The following is a 21,189-nucleotide window of genomic DNA, read 5'->3' on the forward strand; positions in this document are numbered from 1 at the left end:
GTGTAACACTCATGCATTTACTGTGGGATGATCATATGAATAAAGAAGCACTTATGGTGCATGCACTGTAGGGTCTTACTCATATAAGGCTGCATTCATGATACATTTTCTATGGTTGCTCAATCCTGTAACCCAGTTCTCATAGTCCATGGAGGTAGGTTGCTGACATCTGTAAACCTGTACTCATGAACATGTAGTCAGTCTATCATGCCTGTAAACCTACACTCATGGTACATGTATTTTAGAAGACGTGCCTGTTGCCCAGAACTCATGGCAGGCACTGTCCTGAAACAAAACTCTGATGATTCATGTCTTTTGGGAGGCTGATATATGGATACCAGCACTTACAGTGCATAAGCTGTGGGAGGCTCAAGCCTATAACTCAGCACTCATTGTACTGGAATTGCAGGAAGCCCATGGCTATAAGCCAGTATTTATGAAAGATGGTGGTTTCATGGTTGTAATTTGACACTCATGGTGCATGTACTTTGGGAAGCTTCAGGCTATATCCCAACATTCACAGTAAGTGTATTTGTTGGGGCATGCATGTAGTGGTCTGGCTCATACCTATAAACCAGTACACATACTGCATGTGCTCCAAGACACTCAGGTTTGTAACCAAGCACTCATGGTGCCTCTAGTGAGGGAGTCTTACACCTGTTTCCTAGCACTCATGGTCTATATAATATAGGAGGTTTGTCTGTATAACACAGCACTCCTTGTGAATGTGAGATTGAAATCAGTAACCCAGCAACCACTGTGCATGTACTGTGGGAGGTTCATGTCTGTAACAACAGATTCATAGTGGATATGCTACAGTGGCTATTTGCTGTAGCATAGAACCCATGGTACATGGATAGTCATTAACTGACACCTGTAATCCTATACATCATGGTTCATGTGCTATGGAAGATGAATGCCTATAATCCTACACTCAGGATATGTGTACTGTGGGATGTTCATCCCAATACCTCTACATTCAATCTGAGTGTACTATGCAAAGTTCAAGCCAGTAACCCAACATTGATAGTACATGTACTGTGGAAGTTTCATGCCTATAACTCAACATGCATACTGCTGCATGAATGGGCTATGTGGACTCTTTACTATAACCCAGGACTTGTGGTTCATGTACAGTGGTTGTCTGACACCTGTAAGTCTAGCAGAAATGGGATCTCTTAAGCATAATATCATACCATTTGCAAATAGGGATGAATCAAATTCTTTTGCTATTTGTCCTCTAAGTTTATTTTCTTGCTTTATTGCTTCAGTGGGTGCTTTGAGCACTATATTGGAAGGGAGTGGGGATAGTGAGTAGCCCTGTCTCATTACTGATTTTAATGGAATTGCTGAGAGGTTTTACCTTGTAGGGTGACATAGCCTTTGTTATGATGTGTTATCTTCTTCAGGTACTGTACATCCCAAGATATTTATCATTCACATATGTTAGGTATTGTTAAAGGCCTTTTATACCTCATGAAAGAATCATGTGACTTGTCTTTCTGTTCATATTTGTATTGTTTACTATATTTTTGGTTTTCATATGATGAAGAATCTACATATCACTGGAACAAATCCATCTTTATTCTAATGGATGATACATGTTTTTATTGTCTTTTACCAGACAGAGTCTTTATTTTGCCTTTGTTTTTTTAATGTTATACATTTGAAGTTAAAATATAATTATATTGTATCCCATATTACCTTTCATCCTACCAAGCCCTAGACTCAAATTCCTCAATATAATATTTTCAAACAGTATACGGACATGAATAAAAAAGACTATCTAACATGACCATGTAGATATTAAGTAGATTTTATCCTTGAGATGCAATATAATAAGGTGTATATGAGAAATGTAGTTAACACCTTAGTAAACAGAAGCTTGAAACAATCTAGAGGAAGTCAGAAATGAGACATGGATATCTATTATACCCACTAATTTTTAATGTTATAAGCTCTCAATACTAGCTTGAGGAGTAAGGCAAAAGAAGAAAACTAAAGAAATATGAATACACAACTAAGAAATCAAACTGTTTCTATTTGGAGATAACATGGGCTATTCCACAAGTTCCATAGGAAATTTTAGAAACCATAAGCTAATTAAACAATATAGCAAAATACAGAATCATCTTGCACAAATCAATTGCCTTTCTATATACAAACAACATACAAATAGATGATAAATGAGATCACATTTATAATAACCTCAAAGAAAATAAGAATGAACCTTATCAAGGACATGAAGAGCATCTGCAATGATAGAGAAAGACACAAGAAAATTAAAAGTATCTGACACTCAGATTGGTAGACTTAATAATGTGAAAATGATAATTTTACATAGTACAATCCCAGCTAAAATCCTCATATCATTCTTCATGGAAATTAAAATGTGTCCTAGAATTCATCGGGATCCATAAAAGACCACAAGCAGGCAAAACAATCCTGAACAAAAGAAATAATTCTAAATAGATTAACATTCTGTATATCCACATATATTACAAACCACAAGTTAGAAAAACATCAAGAAGTTCAGGCAAGAACAGTCATGACCAAATGGTGAGCCTTGTCACATTGAAGGCAAATTCCATATCGAGTTTCTTCAATACCCATCAACCTCTCTTAAGTAATTGGTGCTGCCAGAAGCAGACATGTTTCACTGCAGAGAAAATTCTAAGTTCTTAAAACATTTTAAATGCCGTATTCTGTAGGCCTTTGAAATGTTGAAGATTATCTATCTAACTGAAATGTATCTTGTATATCTAGAAAGTCTAACTAACATGACAACAAACTTGATTATTATAAATGACTATAACTATTCATTACATTTTTGAATGAGCTGCATAGAAATAATACCTTAAACAAAAGCAGAAATACATATACACAGTATAGCAAAGTGACTTCAAATGTGTATCAATAGACCAAGATTCATACCAATGCAAAGTGTTCATCTTTATATCATATTTTCCTTATTTTTATAGAAATTTACTGTGATAATTAATCACTTACAATCAACCCCATTTAAATGAAAACAAACATTTACAAAAAAATTATTTTGAAGAATTTGGGCAAAGGTTTCTCCAAACCTCTTTCTGCTATTTTTGGGTGAAGTATTTTTAGGGTTCACAGAGACCTTTTGGGTTTTTTTTTCCATCAAACCACATTAACCTGGAAGAAATCCACAGTTTCTCATTTTCTGTAGAAGCAAAATGGAACCTTTTTTTCAAAGTAACATGTCCCTAGACTTAAAGTTTTAAGTCAAGATATCTTTAAGTTGGTTTAACTTAGCAGCTTCTAGAATCAAAGAAAACATAATAATATATCTAATCCAGACTTTGTGTATATTTCATCTTTATGTGGTTTATTTTTAATATTTTACTATTTTTTCCTCCTTTAATCTATGACTTACTGTAGTCTTTCTTCTCTCTCATGAGCCCATGTACATTCATCCAACACTGTGACCCATTTAGATGTCTTTTTCATCTGAATCTGTCTTTATTGTGTATCTGTAATCATTTTCTGACCAGGAACACCTTTTTTATTGCTAAGCAGAACCAACTCCTCAGCCCTGCCTATTGGCTCTGCCCTATCCAATATAGCAGAGGTATGTTAATCACCTCTGCAAGCCATACTCACTGCCCCAGCTTGAGGGATGTAAGGATCTATGTCACCATAAAGCAGCTTGTAGCACTCTGCTCACAAACCCCATTTAAATGGTCCATAACAGGGCCACCCGAAAGAACAAGAGTCATTCATGCCAAGAGCAGCCATCAGCATGAACCAGAAAGCCTTCTTTTAAAGAAGCTGTGCCACTGCTTGTAGCCAGCAAACAACCTATCTGAAAACATGCAGCTACCAAGAAGCCCCAATTGAGTCCTATTTTTGTGAGTCTAGAAGTCCCAATTTTGCTAATTTTTCTAGGTCTTCTGTGAATCCATGCCCCAGATGGTGAGCACCATTTTGTAGATGGAGACTGCTTGTTTGTTTCCTGGCCCAGCTAGCTCAATCAGTAGACCATGAGACTTAATCTCAGAGTCATGTGTTCATGTCCCATATTTCCCACTACTCAGACACAAATAATCACATAGAAACTAGAATAATTATAGCACTATTTGGACAATGACTCAGGCATATTTCTAGCTAGTTCTTTAATTTTAAAGTAACCTCTATTAATCAGTATATTGTTATGAGACTGTGACTTACCTGAAAGATTCAAGGCATCTCCCTCCTTTGGCTCCCTGACTCCACCTACTCCTTCTCCATATCTGTTCCAGCCTGGCTATATTCTGCCTGGGCATAGACCAGAGCATTTTTATTCATTAACCAATAAGAGTAACACATATATAGAATGATACCCAACATCATCATACCATCAAAATTGATAAACATTGATTTGAACAAGAGAGACCTCAAACAACATGACCATTCAATCTAAATTAACTTATATGACTGATAAATGCTTTTCATTTGATCAGCTATAACTTGCCTAAAGGGAATCTCCCCAAAGTTATGACTGAGGCAGAGTTTTGATTTTGCTTTTTCAGGAGAACAAAGGCATCTGACTAAGGGATCTGAAGACCAGTAAACAAATGAGGCATTTAAATAAAAAGAATGAACCATCCAAAGATAATGTCCAAAGAAAAAAAGTAAATTGGCCTATTGGTATATGACATCACCAACAGAACAAAATTTCAAAAATCCTTCCAAATGTTTGTTTCTGCTGTTCTATACAGAGGTAGAATGCAAATGATACTTTTGTGGTCCCAGTCTAATTCAAAATTAAAGCTGGCTTTGAAGTTAGAGTGTGACTCTCTTCCTCTCTAAAACCAAGCATGCTTGTTAAAGTAAAAACCAAAATCTGTCTCATGTCAGAAGAACCACCTGATATGGGACAGAAGAAAAACCAAAATTTAGGGACTGTTTTATTGTCACTAATCTTATAATCCTTTTGTTTTATTTTGATTATTTAAAGTTTTTCTCAAGATACAAATATCATCTCAAATTTTATAAGATTAATATATATACATATATATATAGCATTTAAACTTTTTGATACCATATTAATGCTTATATAGAGTATTGAATAATTATAGAACAAGGCTTTGTCTATCTTGTATATGATTTCCTGTTTCTGTCACTACCAGGTAACTAAGAATCAAGTTTGGATACACATAACAAATATAATGCTTTAACCTCTTTGAGACCTGCTGCATATGGCATTTAAAATTCTTAAGTTTTCTACAGTGAAAAACAATAATGCCTAATAGCAATCTTTGAAGTCTCCAAAAGGAAGATGGGGTTCCACAATGATTCTTCCAGGACTGTAACAACACCAGTAAGCTGAACAACACCATCTAAAGATTGACTTTGGACTACAAACTGCTCAGGACAATTTCGAGGTAGCTAGCTGAGATGATCCAGACTCACAGTTAGCCAGGACTTGAAAAAAAGCCTGCACTTTTCCATTACACAGAGACTGGATAGAAAATGATACTGCTACCTCTCCCAGGACTAGACAATTAACCCAAATTTTTCTTTTCAGGATCCCCTAAAGTTGCCACCACCCTCAGACAGCAGGAAGAAACTTTAAGAACATGAGACACATATTTCCAAGAGGTAGTGTGAGTGGGTTTTTTGGGGGGAGGGGCTTATAGTGGATTATGGATATCTGTCATTGTTTAGGGATATTGGTTGCAAGTTGTTATTGGTAATAATCAGAAAAAAAAACTGGACAAAGGAGTTTAGATTCAGGGTTCTTGTTCTGAAAAGAAAAAAAGGGGATATAGGGAGAATATAAGAATAAATTATTATAGAAAATAGAAATAAAAAGGTAGATTATCAAATTTTCTTTTAAAAAAAGAGCAACTATTTGTTTTAAATATTTTACATTGATATGGATCTTTGTATATTGATACAAATTTGGGTTTAATTTTGTTACAACATAGTACATACATGCTAATCTTCAAGAAATTATACCTATACAGCTCATTTAACAATGTAATGTAAAATTTTAGCCCTTGAAAGTTAGTATCAACTACTTAGAATAATAAGGAAATGCAGGTTAGCAATTATTCATCCATTACAGTCAAAATTGTTGTCATATTCGGTATGTTTTCAAGGTCAATGTCAAAAAATATATTTCAGATCAATAGGTAATCTTCAAACACTTCAGAGGACTACAGAATATGGCATTTAAGATGTTATAATAACATAGGTTCTTTTCTTTTAAGGACAAAGAGACATGTCTTGCTCCTGACAGCAACAATCTACTTGAGAAAAGATAATGGACATCAAAGAAACTTTACATGGAGTTTACTTTCTTTTGGCAACAGATAACCACTGGTCAAAAAAGTGTTCTTGCCTTTCTGCTGACAATATGCTGACCAAATAGGACAAACAGGACCCAAAAGAAAAGACTGTTAGACTTTACCAAGACAAGGTAAGACAGCCATTCAGAATACTCTGCTTCACAGAAAAGTCTGTCAGATATTCTAGGCCAGTCGGCTGAAGATGGATGTCAGAACATTGCAGAGGAACCTTGGGTCACAAATTTTGCAAGTTGCTTACTTGCATTTCCTGCTTACACAGGTAATATTATTTCCTTCTTGAACACTCCATCAGAGTATAATTTTAGTTTCTCTTGTTACCAGATTCAGAAAAACAAATCACTAAAGAGATGTAAAGTATGTAAGGTTAAGAGACATTGAAAGATAGTTTTGGGCCCAGGGGGTAGTGGCACACACCTTTAATACTTGCACATAGGAGGCAGAGACAAGAAAATCACAGTGAGTTTGATGCCAGACTAGTTTACAGAGTGAGTTCCAAAACAAGCTCACTACACAGAGAAACTCTGTCTTGAAAACAAAAACAACAAAACAAAACAAAAAAAGATAGCTTTGGTAATATAAGTTAGAATAGAAAATAAACTAGGTACGACCTTTTGGACTTATCAAAGTAGGATAGATTTGAAGTAATTTCTCTGAATTTGTTAATTGCTAATGGACTATAAATTTTTGATGTATTTGTTGCCTGTATACAGTTGTTGTGCTTATTGTATATAGTTTTTCTTATATTAGTTATAACCTTTTTTATTTTAGACAAAAAGGGGAAATTTGTGATATCTTATCTGTACTCTCCAAATAAAGCTTGCCTGAATCTCAGGGCAGAGCTAGCCACTAGTTAGCTATAGAGGTCTGGAGGTCTGTACAGAAAAACAGGAAGTGATATGACTGGGTGAAGAGATGAATATAACTCAGGAGGAGATAAGAACTCATTCTCTTTTCAACTGAGTAATTAGCAAGGTTAAGAGTTGGCTGTGTTTTTTTCCTCTTTCTCAGATCTCTCAGCATTGGTCCCAATACCTAGCTCTGGGTTTTTATTATTAATACCAATTAGAACTTGTGCAACAGAAGTGTGTGCTGTGAGTTTATCTTTGTGAGTCTGGTAACAAGGGAAACTGTATCTAGACCTAGTAGTAACATGAGGAGAAAGAATGAGTCATGTGGCCTAAACTATACATGAGAAGTTAGCTGAGGCCTTGATTAAAAAAAAAAAGTTGGTTGTTTATTGTTGTTAAACCTACCTATTTACAAAGATTATATTGTAATAAAACCTTTTATGTACTTAAGATGTTTTATAGCCTTAAAAATACTAAATATTTCCTAAAGTTATTTTTAGCATACATATAGTATTTATATTTAGTATTTAATTATTTTAGCATTTATACATAGTACTTAATATATAGAGTATTTTGTAATTTAAAAGTAAAATTTCAAAATTTCCTCTTAAAAAGATTTATGATCGCTCAAAAAAACAAGGTACCCTTTCTTTACTTCAAGTCAGAATAAACAGGGCACAACCATAATCCACATGAGGTAAAAAGTAAACTCTAATAGTATAGATTATTTAATGTTTAATATTTAGGATTAATTTATAAACCTTGGTTTTAGAACAAGACAGGAATTATTACACAAAAGTCCATCCTAATATAAAATATATTGGAGACCTATTGTCTCCTTGCTGAGCACACTGCACGTGGCTACCTTTAATTAAATGGTGGTGAAGTCACATCCATCTTCTCCAACCCTAACAAGGATGGCAGCAGACCACATGTGCTACTTTACTAGTTTTAAGTTAACCTTATAGATATATTTAATAGATTTTCAACCAAACCCAATCCATTTAATTTATACATCTTGAGGGGTAGGATGTTTACACAACCATGTCAATTTTTTTTTTTTTTGTCTGTTCAACTTTGCTCTCTGTGCAGGAAGAATCAACCTGACACAGGGCACAGAGAAACTTTTAAACATGTTTTAATCTAGAGAAGGAGAGAGCCAGACCCCAACTTTATAAACAGCTTTTTAATAAAAATTGAAGAGCAAGAAGCATCTTTAATGTTATCTACACCAAATACCCGAATCCAGTGACTAGAGAGTTCAGAGGCATATTCTGAGGTGCGTCCACAAGGTACCCCTTAGTGACTGCAGTGACAAAGGCGCCAAAGGCAAAGATACCCAACCTATTTTTTTCACCATGCCATATTTAACTGACATTTATGAACACACCAGAATGCACGAACAGACAAACTTTCTAATGACACAGTTTTCTTGAGAAATAGACAAAAACATTGGTGGGAGAGACATTTGTTTTAAATTTTATAGATTTTGAATCTTGCCTAATGGGCAACTTATAACTACTAAAAGAAGAGTTAGAATAATTTTAATAATTTTAAGGCATAGAGAAAAGATTTTTAGAAAATCTTTTAGTCTTCTTCAAATAGGATTGTAGCTCCTAGGAGAGGAGCATGGCAGCGAATATGTGGCACAAGCTTTAGTGAGCAGTGTGGCCACCGAGTTGTAACATTTGGGGCAGAGTGTTCTCACCCCAGTCAACTTCCCTGCTGGGCCGTCCCAGCTGTCCTGGAGTCCATTGCAGCGCACCGTCAAGCCTTACAGAAAGTAATAGAAGGAAAATCACAAACCAAGGAATCCAACATTGCCAACACTGCCTACAATAACTCAGACATCTAGCAACCCTTCACAAGCACAACTCAAAGAAGGGAAACAAACAAACTCTACAACCTAAAAAAAGAAAAATAACCGAAGTCAACAACCACTGGTCATTAATATCACCAAATATCAATGGACTCAATTTACCTATAAAAAGGCACAGACAAAGAGATTGGATATGAAACCAGGATCCAACATTCTGCTGTTTACAAGAAACACACCTCAACCACAAAGACAGACATCTACTCAGAGGAAAGGGTTGGGAAAATGTTGTCCAAGCAAACAGACCTAAGAAACAAGCGGGTGTGGCCATCCTAATTTCTAACAAAATTGACTTCAAACTAAAATTAATCAGAAGAGATGGAGATGGACATTTTTTACTCATAACAGGAACAATTCATCAGGAGGAAGCCTCAATCCTGAATATCCATGCCCCTAATATAAAGGCACCCACGTATGTAAAAGAAACACTTCTAGAACTCAAGGCAGTCATCAAACCACACACACTAATAGTAGGAGACTTCAACACTCCTCTCTCACCAATAGACAGGTCAATCAGACAGAAATCTAACAGAGAAATAAGAGAATTATTGGCGGTATTGAAACAAATGAACTTAACAGACATCTATAGAACACTCCACCCAAATAGGAAAGATTTACCATCTTCTCTGTAGCTCATGGAACCTTCTCAAAAAATGACCACATACTTGGCAACAAAGCAAACTTCCACAGATACAAAAAAATATTAATAACCACCTGTGTCCTGTTGGATCACCATGGATTAAAGTTAGAATTCAACAACAATGCTACCCCGAGGAAGCCAACAAACTCATGGAAGCTGAACTGTCAACTACGGAATCACCCAGGGGACAAGGAAGAAATAAAGGAAGAAATTAAAGTCTTCCATGAATTTAATGAAAATAAAGACACAACATACTCAAACCTATGGGACACTATGAAAGCAGTGCTAAGAGGAAAGTTCATAGCACTAATTGCCCAATTAAAGAAAACGGAGAAAGCACACATTGGAGACTTAACAGCACACCTAAAAGCTCTAGAAAAAAAGAAGCAGATTCACCGAGGAGGAGTAGAAGACTGGAAATAATCAAACTGAAGGGTGAAATCAACTAAATAGAAACACAGAAGAAGCAATGACACAAAAAGCTTTGAGAAAATCAACAAGATTGACAAACCCCGATTCAAATTATTCAAACAACAGAGAGATAACAAGCAAATTAATAAGATCAGAAATGAAAAGGGGGACATAACCACAGACACAGAGAAAATTCAGAGAATCATTAGATCTTACTATAAAAGACTGTATGCCACAAAATTGGAAAATGTAAAACAAATGGACTTTTTTTTAGACAAGTACCATACACCAAAGTTGAACCAAGACCAGGTGAAAAATTTAAATAGACCTGTGAGTCGTGAAGAATTAGAAGCTGTTATCAACAATCTCCCTACCAAAAAAAGCCCAGGACCAGACGGTTTCAATGGAGAATTCTACCAGAACTTCCAGGAAGAGCTAATTCCTATACTCCTTAATGTATTTCACAATATAGAAACAGAAGAGTCATTGGCAAACTTTTTATGAAGCTGCAGTTACCCTGATACCAAAACTACACAAAGACACAACCAAGAAGGAGAATTACAGGCCAATCTCACTCATGAACATCGATGCAAAAATTCTCAATAAAATACTGGTAAATTGAATCCAAGAACATATTAGAAAAATTATCCATTATGATCAAGTAGGCTTCATCCCAGAGATGCAGGGCTGGTTCAACATATGCAAATCTATCAATGTAATCCATCATATAAATAAACTGAAAGAAAAAAAACCATATGATCATTTCATTGGATGCTGAAAAAAATTCAAAACCCCTTTAGGATAAAGGTGTTGGAGCGATTGGGAATACAAGGATCATACCTAAATATAATAAAAGCTATTTACACCAAGCCAACAGCTAACATCAAATTGAATGGAGAGAAACTCAAAGTCATTCCACTAAAATCAGGAAAACGAAAAGGCTGTCCACTCTCTCCATACCTTTTCATTATAGTGCTTGAAGTTCTAGCAATAGCATTAAGACAACATAAGGGGATCAAGGGGATTCGAATATGAAAGGAAGAAGTTAAACTTTCGTTATTTGGAGATGATATGATACTGTACGTAAGCGACCTCAAAAACTTTACCAAAGAACTCCTACAGCTGATAAACACCTTTAGTAATGTGGCAGGATACAATATCAACTCCAAAAATCAGTTGCCCTCCTATACACAAAGGATAAAAAAGCCAAGAGGGAAATCAGAGAAGCATCACCTTTCACGATAGCCACAAATAGCATAAAATATCGTGGGGTAACTCTAACCAAGGAAGTGAAAGACCTATTTGACAAGAACTTTAAGTCTTTGAAGAAAGAAATTGAGGAGGATACCAGAAAATGGAAGGATCTCCCTTGCTCTTGGATTGGGAGGATCAACATAGTAAAAATGGCAATTCTACCAAAAGCAAATTCAATGCAATCCCCATCAAAATCCCATCAAAATTCTTCACAGACCTTGAGAGAACAATAATCAATTTTATATGGAAAAACAAAATCCCAGGATAGCCAAAACAATCTTATATAATACAGGAACTTCTGGAGGCATTACCATGCCTGACTTCAAACGCTATTACAGAGTTACAGTATTGAAAACAGCTTGGTATTGGCATAAGAACAGAGAAGTCGACCTATGGAATTGAATAGAAGACCCGGATATTAACCCACAAACCTATGAGCACCTGATTTTCGACAAGGAAGCTAAAAGTATACAATGGAAGATGGAAAGCATTTTTAACAAATGGTGCTGGCATAACTGGATGTCAACCTGTAGAAGAATAAAAATAGATCCATAACTATCACCATGCACAAAACTCAGGTCCAAATGGATTAAAGACCTCAATATTAATCTGACCACATTGAACCTGATAGAAGAGAAAGTGGGAAGTAGTCTACAAGACATAGGCACAGGAGACCACTTCCTAAGAAGAATGCCAGTAGCACAGACAATAAGAGAAACAATGAATAAATGGGACCTCCTGAAACTGAGAAGCTTCTGTAAAGCAAAGAACACTATCAGTAAGACAAAAAGGCTACCTTCGGACTGGGAGAAGATCTTCATAAACCCCTCATCAGATAAAGGTCTGATCTCCAAATATACAAAGAACTCAAGAAACTAGACATTAAAACTCTTATTAACCCAATTAAAAAATGGGGTACTGAACTGAACAGAGAATTCACAGCAGATGAACTTCGAATGGCCAGAAGACACTTAAGGTCATGCTCAACCTCCTTAGTGATCAGGGAAATGCAAATCAAAACAACTTTGAGATACCATCTTACACCTGTCAGAATAGCTAAACTCAAAAACACCAATGATAGCCTATGCTGGAGAGCATGTGGAGTGAGGGGAACACTCATTCATTGTTGGTGGGAATGCAAACTTGTGCAGCCATCTTGGAAATCAGTGTGGTGGTTTCTCAGGAAACTAGGAGTCAACCTACTTCAGGACCCAGCAATTCCACTCTTGGGAATATGCCCAAGAGATGCCCTAACATACTACAAAAGCATTTGTTCAACTATATTCACAGCAGCACTATTTGTAGTAGCCAGAACCTGGAAACAATCTAGGTGCCCCTCAATAGAAGAATGGTTAAAGAAGGTGTGGAACATAGACACATTAGAGTTTTACTCAGCGGTAAAAAACAATGACGTCTTGAATTTTGCATGCAAATGCATGGAAATAGAAAACGCTTTACTGAGTGAGGTAACCCAGACCCAAAAAGAGAAATATAGTATGTACTCACTCATAAGTGGATTCTAGCCTTAATTAAAGGTCTTTGAGCCTATAATTTGTGACCCTAGAGAAGCTAAATAAGAAGGTGAACCCAAAGAAAACCATATAGTTATCCTCCTGGATATTGGAAGTAGACAAGATTGCCAGGCAAACTTGGATGCACGGGAGGAGGGGGACTGCTGGGTGGATGTAAGGGGAGATGGGTAGAGAGAAGGGAGAAGGGGAGGATTCAGGAATGCTTGGGGGAATGGGATGAATAGGATGGAGGAAGGGTAGATATGGGAGCAGGGAAGTAAATATCTCAACTAAGGGAGCCATTTTAGGGTTTGCAAGAGCCTTGATTCTAGAGGGGTTCCCAGGTCCAAGGAGAGTTCCCCAGATTGTTTCTTGGGCAGCAGAGAAGAGGGTGCCTGAACTGGCCTTGTCCCATAGCCATACTGATGAATACCTTGCATATCACCATAGAACCTTCATCTGGTGATGGATGGAGATAGAGACAGAGACCCACATCAGAGCACTGAACTTAGTTCCCTAGGTCCAAATGAGGAGCACAAGGAGGGAGAACATGAACAAGGAAGTCAGGAACACGAGGGGTGCGTCCACCCACTGAAACAGTGGGACTGATCTAATGGGAGCTCATCAAGGCCAGCTGGACTGGGAGTGATGGAGCATGTGATCAAAACGGACACTCTGAATGTGGCTGGCAATGAAGGCTGACTGAGAAGCCAAGGACAATGGCACTGGGTTTTTATTCTACTGCATGGACTGCCTTTGTGGGAGCCTGGTTTGTTTGGATGCTCACCTTTATAGACCTGGAAGGAGGGGGGAGGACTGTGGACTTCCTACGGGGCAGGGAACCCTGACTGCTCTTAAGACTAGAGAGGGAGGGGAAGGTAGGGAGGGGGAGGTGGGAAGGGGGAGGGAAAAGGGAGGAGGGGAAGAGGTGGAAAATTTTAATAAATAAATAAATAAATAAAAATATATACAAAATGTCCTAAACAGAGATAAAAACATGCATATATACAGTCTGCCAGAATAACTTTGTATAGGTGTACAAATAATGTAAACAAAAATAACAATTATAATTTGAACTTGTATCAATATAAAAAACTATACCAATGTAAATTATCCATAAATAATAGCTCATAAGTATTCACTCTATTACCTATTATTACAATTCCCTTTTTTTTAAGCAAACATAGTTTTCACCCCAACCCTTTATCTAGTACAAGTGATAATCAATAACCCCTATACAGTGTTCCCAACCCTATGGACAAACTTTTTTGGGATGGGGGTTTCATCTTCTAAAATTGCTTCCCGCTGTCATGGGGGCAATGTTCTCCTAATGGGATCCTGCAAAAGTAAAGTTATGATTAGGTTTCAAAATTACTGTCTATTATAGTTGCAAACAATTTCTGAGCAGGTGATAGATTTTTTTTTAAAAGTTCTTATTTGGAGTTTGGACCAGAATGTCATGAGACGGTGCACCATTTCAGCAGATGGTACCCAAAAGGTAACATCTTATAGTAGTGCTGTCAGCATCATGGCATCATTTCAACTAGGTGGAGTTGTTGCTGGGAGGCCCCATCTTCTTCCTTGAAACTTCTGTTCATTGTGGAAAACTTTAACATCATTTATATAAACATACATTCAGTGAAGACTATGATATAGACAAAATAGGTGTGGAGAAAGAAAAGACTTTTCCTAAAGTCTTCCTTTTGTCTCATACCAGATGGCTCCTGCTATGAGACAGAAACTCTGAAAGTTCCTTTTAACAACAGGCTTGAATTTAGAGAAGTAGAGAGTCATTGTTCAACTCCAAAACCAGCTGAATATGTGTGTGTGTGTGTGTGTGTGTGTGTGTGTGTGTGTGTGTGTAAATGTAAGTCTAACCAGTACCTGGATTCATAATCCATATTCTGTTTTCTAGATGCTCCTTAGTGGATAGTTATTTTTCCTTCTGTCAGAATTCAAACATTCAGGGTCTCTTGAATTTTTGATGATGTTTATTTTCCTGCAAAGATAAGAGCAGAACCCTGCCCTAACCCTTATGAGTTTTTCTCATCACCAGTATGATTGTCACTGTTGTGAACGAGCTGTCATTTCTCCTTTTCAAGAGGTTTATCCTTTTCCAAGTGTATCTTTATCAATTTTGGTGATATACATAATTTTTCTTCTCCTGTGGAAACAAGAGTGAAATGTAACATGAAGGGTTGCTTTTTGGGATTTCTGTCCTGCCCAGTTCTCACAGCCAGTAAGCCCCAAAGAAAAACATACAGAGGTCTCCATAAGTTATAAAACTGATTGGGCCATTAGCTCAGGCTTTGTATTAACTATTATACTTTATATTAGCCCATTATTCTTATCTATGTTAGCCACGTGCCTCAGTAAATTTTTTAGTGCGATAGGTCACATCCTGCTTCTTTGGTGTCTGAACAGGACTACAGAGAAATGGGCTTCCTCCTTCCCTGAATTCTCCTGTTCTCCTTGCTTCACCTCTACTTCCTGTCTGGTTGTCCCACTTCCTGCCTGGCTACTGGCCAATCAGCATTTATTTAAAGCATAATTGACAGAATATAGGATTGTCCCACACCAGTGAAATCCCTTCCCCAATGCAGTGCATCTCCTTGTTTCCATTGTGAGGTCAACACATCCTTGAAATATACTAGTTGATTCAATTCAGAAGTTTTTTTGCATTATTCAATGCCTCTCTGCTGCTGCTGATCCTTTCTTATAGCGTTAAGAAAATTCAAGGTTAATAAAGCATTATGTAATCTATTTCTGGGGGTATTTTCTATCCCTTTCAATTTGTTCTTTCTGTTTATCTTTTATAGTATGATTAAACCCTTCTATAACTGCCTGACCTATAGGATTATTTGGTATACCTGTAATGTGCTATAATAATAATAAGCAAAAAAATAAAAGACATCATTTTCCTGGATACATATGCCAGACCATTGTCTGTCCTTATTTGTGCAGGTATACCCATGATGGCCATACATCCAATAAATGTGTGATTACTGAATCAGTCATTTCTGAGCTCAAAAAAGTTGTCCATTGAAAACCTGAATATGTGTCTATGGTGCGGTGTACATATTTTAATTTATCAAATTCCATAAAGTGGAACACATCCATCTGCCAGATCTCATTCCCTTTGAATATCCTTTGGGTTACTCCCTGCAGGCAATGGTGCTTGATTATAGAAAGACCAAGTAGGATACCTCTTTATAATCTCCTTGGCTTGTTCCCATGTAATAGAAAACCCTTTCTTTAAACATTTGCTATTGACATGATGTTTTTTATGAAATTCAGAGGCCTGCAACACACTTCCAATCAATAGTTGATCAATTTCTGCATAATCTTGTGCTAGAGGACCTGGCAGATAAGTATGGGATTGGATGTGTGTTATGTATATAGGAAAAAGCCTATTCCTGGTTATGTCTTGCACCTGGATGAATAATGAAGTCAATTCCATTTCATCTAATATAAATTCAGCAGTTTCAATATGCAAGACAACTCTTTCTGCATATTGTGAATCAGTAACTATATTAAGAAGTGCTTTAAAATACCTTTGTAGCATAAGAATATCATATAATTCTGTCTTCTGGACAGAATTATAAAGGCTTTGTTCTACCTTACTTAATTCTCTGACTTGTAACCTGCCTTCCCTGATTTATTTCCATCAGTATAAAATGTACAGGCTCCAGTTATTGGTGCATCATGTACAATTTGAGGAAGAATTCAAGAAGTTCTCTTTATGTTATTAATTTCTCCCAAGCAATTAGCACTAGCCCTTTGCCACGGTTCATTGTCTTCCAATAACTTTTTTATTTCTTCAGCAATAAAAGGCACTAATAATCTCTGCTGGGTCTATATCTGCTAATTGACAAAGTCTCAATTTATCTTTTATAATTAATTCAGAGACCTTTTCCACATAAGTTTTTAATTTTTTACTTGGTTTATGTGGTAAAAAAATCCATTCTAAGATAATATCGTCTCTCTGCATTAATATTCTTGTAGGAGAAATTCTGGAAGGCAATATGACTAGAATACAATTAAGATTTGGATTCACCCTATCCACGTGCCTCCTGTAATTTCTCCTCAACAATCATCAATTCCTTTTCTGATTCAGCTGTTAATTCTCAGGGACTATTCAAGTCTTTATTACCATCTAAAGTTTTGTTTAAATAAATTATTAGATCAGGTGTTATCCCAGCAGCCAGTCATAGACCAGAAATGTCTCCTAATAATATTTGAAAGTCATTAAGAGTCAGTATCCAATCTCTCCTAATCTGTGGCTTTTGTGTTCTAATTTTATGTAAACCTATTCTGTAACCTAGGTAATTAACATAATCTCCTCTTTGAATCTTTTCAGGAGTAATTTGTAATCCCCATTGAGGCAAGACTTTCTTTACTTCCTCAAACATCCTTTCTAAAGTATCTGTATTTGAAACAGATAACAAAATGTCATCCACTTAATGGTAGATTACAGACTTAGGAAATTGCTTATATATTATCTCCAATGGCTGGCTGACAAAGTATTGGCCCCATTGGTGAGGCTATTGAGCATTCCCTATGGGAGAATGGTCCATTGCTATCTCCTAGTAGGCTGAGAATTATTATAAGTAGGTACTGTGAAGGCAAACTTTTCTCTATCCTTTTCTTGTAAAAGTATAGTGAAGAAACAATCCTTTAAATCAGTAACTATGAGAGGCCATCCCTTTAGTACCAGAGAATGCAGAGGAATTCCAGATAGTAGAGGGCCCATAGGTTGAATAATCTTGTTGATAGCTTAGAGCTGTCACCATTGTCTATTTTCCAGATTTCTTTTTTTAACAACAAATACAGGGGAATTCCAAGGGCTGGTAGATTCTTCTATATGTTGAGCTTCTACTTGCACTTGTACCAGCTGTTCTAAAGCCTGCAACTTTTCCTCAGTTAGAGGCCACTGCCTAACCCATATTGGTTTCTCAATTAACCATTTTAAAGGCAGGGCTGTTGGTACCTCTGAAGATTTATCAATTGCTTTGTGTTCATGTACAGCCTGAATGGCTGGTGTCCATTGTCAATAATATCTTCTAATATTTTACTCAGAAACGTAAGTTTTGGGGCTGCAGGAGAGTTAAACTGGGTATTCCATTGCTGCAATAGGTCATGACCCTAGAAATTCACAGCACAAATGGCTACATATGGCCTTAGTATTTCTATTTGCCCTTCTGGCCCTATGCATTCAACCCATCTTGGGCTTCGTTTTAACTGAGATAGAACTGAACATCTCCCAAGAACTCCCAAGAACTGAACATCTTGCCTCCTGAAGAGGACAATTTGGATGTCAAGATTCTGGAGTACTGATACATCCGCACCCATGTTTAATAAGCCTTTAATAAGCTTCTCTCCTCCCCCTGGGCCCTGTATTTCTGGTTGAATTTGTTTTGGATCTCATCTTCATCCATCATTCAAGCACAGACCCTGATATTATTTTAAAATTTATACTCCCCATCATCCCAAGTTCGCCCTTTTGTCGGCGGGGTCCTTGGACCTCCAAGAGGCCTCTCCCTGTACTGAGGACAACCTTTCAGACCGGTGAGTGGTTGCCATCCCAGGGCGGAGCAGAAAGTCTGGGAAAGGAGCACTGGGTGCCTTCAGCTCCTGCTGCAGGGGCTTCTTTGTTCCATACATCCTTGCCTCCCCCAAGCCTACCCTAGTGTCTGCGAGGTCTTTGGCCCAAGAACAGTGCCTACTCCTGCACTGAGGCTATCTACCGAGAGGGGAACAGTTCCTGCTCCTGCACTGATGAGATCCACCCAGAGAGTCAATCACAGCAAAGATTGGACCAAGACACCAAGACTCTCCTGGCTGCATTTGAAGAAAGAGATGGGCAGGCTCCAATGCAAGAATTCCTCCATCAACCTGAAAGGCAACATGACATCACCAGAATCCAGGGTTCATGCAACAAGAAGAATTGAACACCCTACTCCAGAAGAAATAGAAGAAATTGACTTTAAACATAACATTATGAAAGTGATAGAGTCCCTAAAACAGGATGTGAAAAACTCGCTTAAAGAAATGGATGAGAAGAATAACAAAAAGTTTTAAGAAATGAATAAATCCCTCAAAGATACCCTAGGAAACCAAGAAAAAGCAATCAAACAAGTAATGGAAACAGTTCAAGACTTGAAAAATGAAATGGAGGTAATGAAGAAAAAACAAACTGAGGTAAGGCTGGATATGGAAAATCTGGGTAAACGAACAGGACCTACAGAGACAAGTATTACCAACAGAATACAAGAGATAGAAGAAAGAATCTCAGACACTGAAGATACTATAGAGGAAATAAACTCATTGATGAAATAAGAAAACAAATCCAACAAATTCTTAACACAAAACATCCAGGAAATCTGGGGAACCACGAAAAGAAAAAACCTAAGAATAAAAGGGGTAGAAGAAGGAGAAGAATTGCAGATCAAAGGCCCAGAAAATATATTCAACAAAATTATAGAAGAAAACTTTCCCAACCTAAAGAAGGATATTCCTATGAAGGTACAAGAAGCATACAGAACACCAAATAGACTGGATCAAAAAAAAAAATCCCCTCGCCATATAATAATCAAAACACAAAACATACAAAATAAAGAACGAATATTATGAGCTGCAAGGGAAAAAGGTCAAGTAGCATATAAAGGGAAACCTATCAGAATTACACCAGACTTCTCAATGGAAACCATGAAAGCCAGAAGGTCTTGGATAGATGTGCTGCAGACACTAAGAGACCATGGATGCAAGCCCAGACTACTATATCCAGCAAAGCTTGCATTCACCATCGATGGAGAAAACAAGATATTCCAGGACAAAAACAGATTTCAACAATACAAAGCCACAAACCCAGCCTTACAAAAAATACTAGAAGGAAAACCACAAACCAAGGAAGTCAACAACACCCATAATAACACAAGCATCTGACAACCTTCCACCAGCACAACTCAAAGAAAGGAAACACACAAACACTACCACCAGAAAAAGTAACCGGAGTTAGCAACCACTGGTCATTAATATCACTTAATATCAATGGACTCAATTCACCTATAAAAAGGCAGAGGTTAAGACAATGGATATAAAAACAGGATTCAACATTCTGCTATTTACAAGAAACACACCTCAACCGCAAAGACAGACACTACCTCAGAGTAAAGGGTTGGGAAAAGATTTTCCAATCAAATAGTCCAAAGAAACAAGTGAGTATGGCTATACTAATATCTAACAAAATTGATTTCAAACTAAAATCAGTGAGAAGAAATGGAGAAGGACACTTTATTCTCATAAAAGGAACAATTCATCAAGAGGAAGTCTCAATCCTGAATATCTATGCCCCTAATATAAAAGCACTCACATATGTAAAAGAAACATTACTAGAACTCAAAGCATACATCAAACCCCACACTCTAATAGTGTCTAATGGACAGGCCAACCAGACAGAAACTTGAGAAATAAGAGAACAATTTAATGAACCAAATAGACTTAACAGACATCTATAGAACATTCCACCCAAACAGAAAAGAACATCTCATGGAACCTTCTCAAAAATTGATCATGTAATTGGTAACAAAGCAAACATCCACAGATACAAAGAAATTGTAGTAACCACTTGTGTACTATCAGATCACCATGGAATAAACTTAGAATTAAACAACAATTCTACCCTCAGAAAGCTTACAAACTCATTGAAACTGAACAGTCAATGACTGAACCACCCCTGGGTCAAGGATGAAATAAAGAAAAAAATTAAAGTCTTCCTTGAATTCAATGAAAATAAAGACACAACATACTCAAACCTATGGGACAACATGAAAGCAGTGCTAAGAGGAAAGTTTATAGCACTAAGTGCCCACATAAAGAAAATGGAGAAAGCACACATTGGAGACTTAACAGCACACCTGAAAGGTCTAGAAAAAAAAAGAAGCAGACTCACCCAGGAGGAGTAGAAGACTGGAAATAACCAAACTGAGGGCTGAAATCAACAAAATAGGAACACAGAAAACAATCCAAAGAATCAATGAAACAAAAAGCTGGTTCTTGGAGAAAATCAACAAGATTGACAAACCCCTAGCCAAACTAATCAAACGGCTTAGTTTATGAGTATCAGTACTCATAAGGCTTTCCTACAGTTTGAGTTTTTGATGTATTCACAATGAAGTTGTAAAACCAATTAGTTGTAAACTGTGTCACTTTTAACAAGTCTATTCAAAGTGGGGACTACTACAAATCTTCTAATTGTCCTGGGAGAGAGAGGGGTACATTGTTTCTTTCCATATCCCTATTCTCATTCATTGTGACATAG

At 36.9% G+C, this 21,189-nt stretch overlaps 1 protein-coding gene and 1 long non-coding RNA gene across 4 annotated transcripts in view; one reads left to right on the forward strand and one right to left on the reverse strand.

Annotated features, from left to right (window-relative positions):
• Positions 1-1,562: 1,562 nt before the first annotated feature.
• Positions 1,563-21,189, reverse strand: part of LOC125414717 (uncharacterized) — a 38,179-nt gene continuing 18,552 nt past the window's right edge. Inside the window, exons 4-5 of one of the 3 annotated variants that reach the window (XR_007236360.3) lie at positions 14,754-15,033; positions 1,563-4,290 (exon numbers count right to left, since the gene is read on the reverse strand). This is a non-coding gene — a long non-coding RNA (uncharacterized LOC125414717). Of the gene's footprint in view, positions 15,034-21,189 lie in introns of all 3 variants that reach the window. The other 2 variants (XR_014998239.2, XR_015735418.1) reach the window with 2 other exon arrangements.
• Sgo1 (shugoshin 1) overlaps positions 6,352-21,189 on the forward strand; it is a 50,479-nt gene continuing 35,641 nt past the window's right edge. The window contains exon 1 of the mRNA XM_085679377.2: positions 6,352-6,439. The gene's annotated coding sequence lies outside the window, so the exon portion shown is untranslated. The remainder of the gene's footprint in view (positions 6,440-21,189) is intronic.

The sequence above is a fragment of the Myodes glareolus genome, chromosome 18 (assembly GCF_982192425.1).
Source record: "Myodes glareolus chromosome 18, mMyoGla1.1, whole genome shotgun sequence".
Lineage (NCBI taxonomy): Eukaryota > Metazoa > Chordata > Mammalia > Rodentia > Cricetidae > Myodes > Myodes glareolus.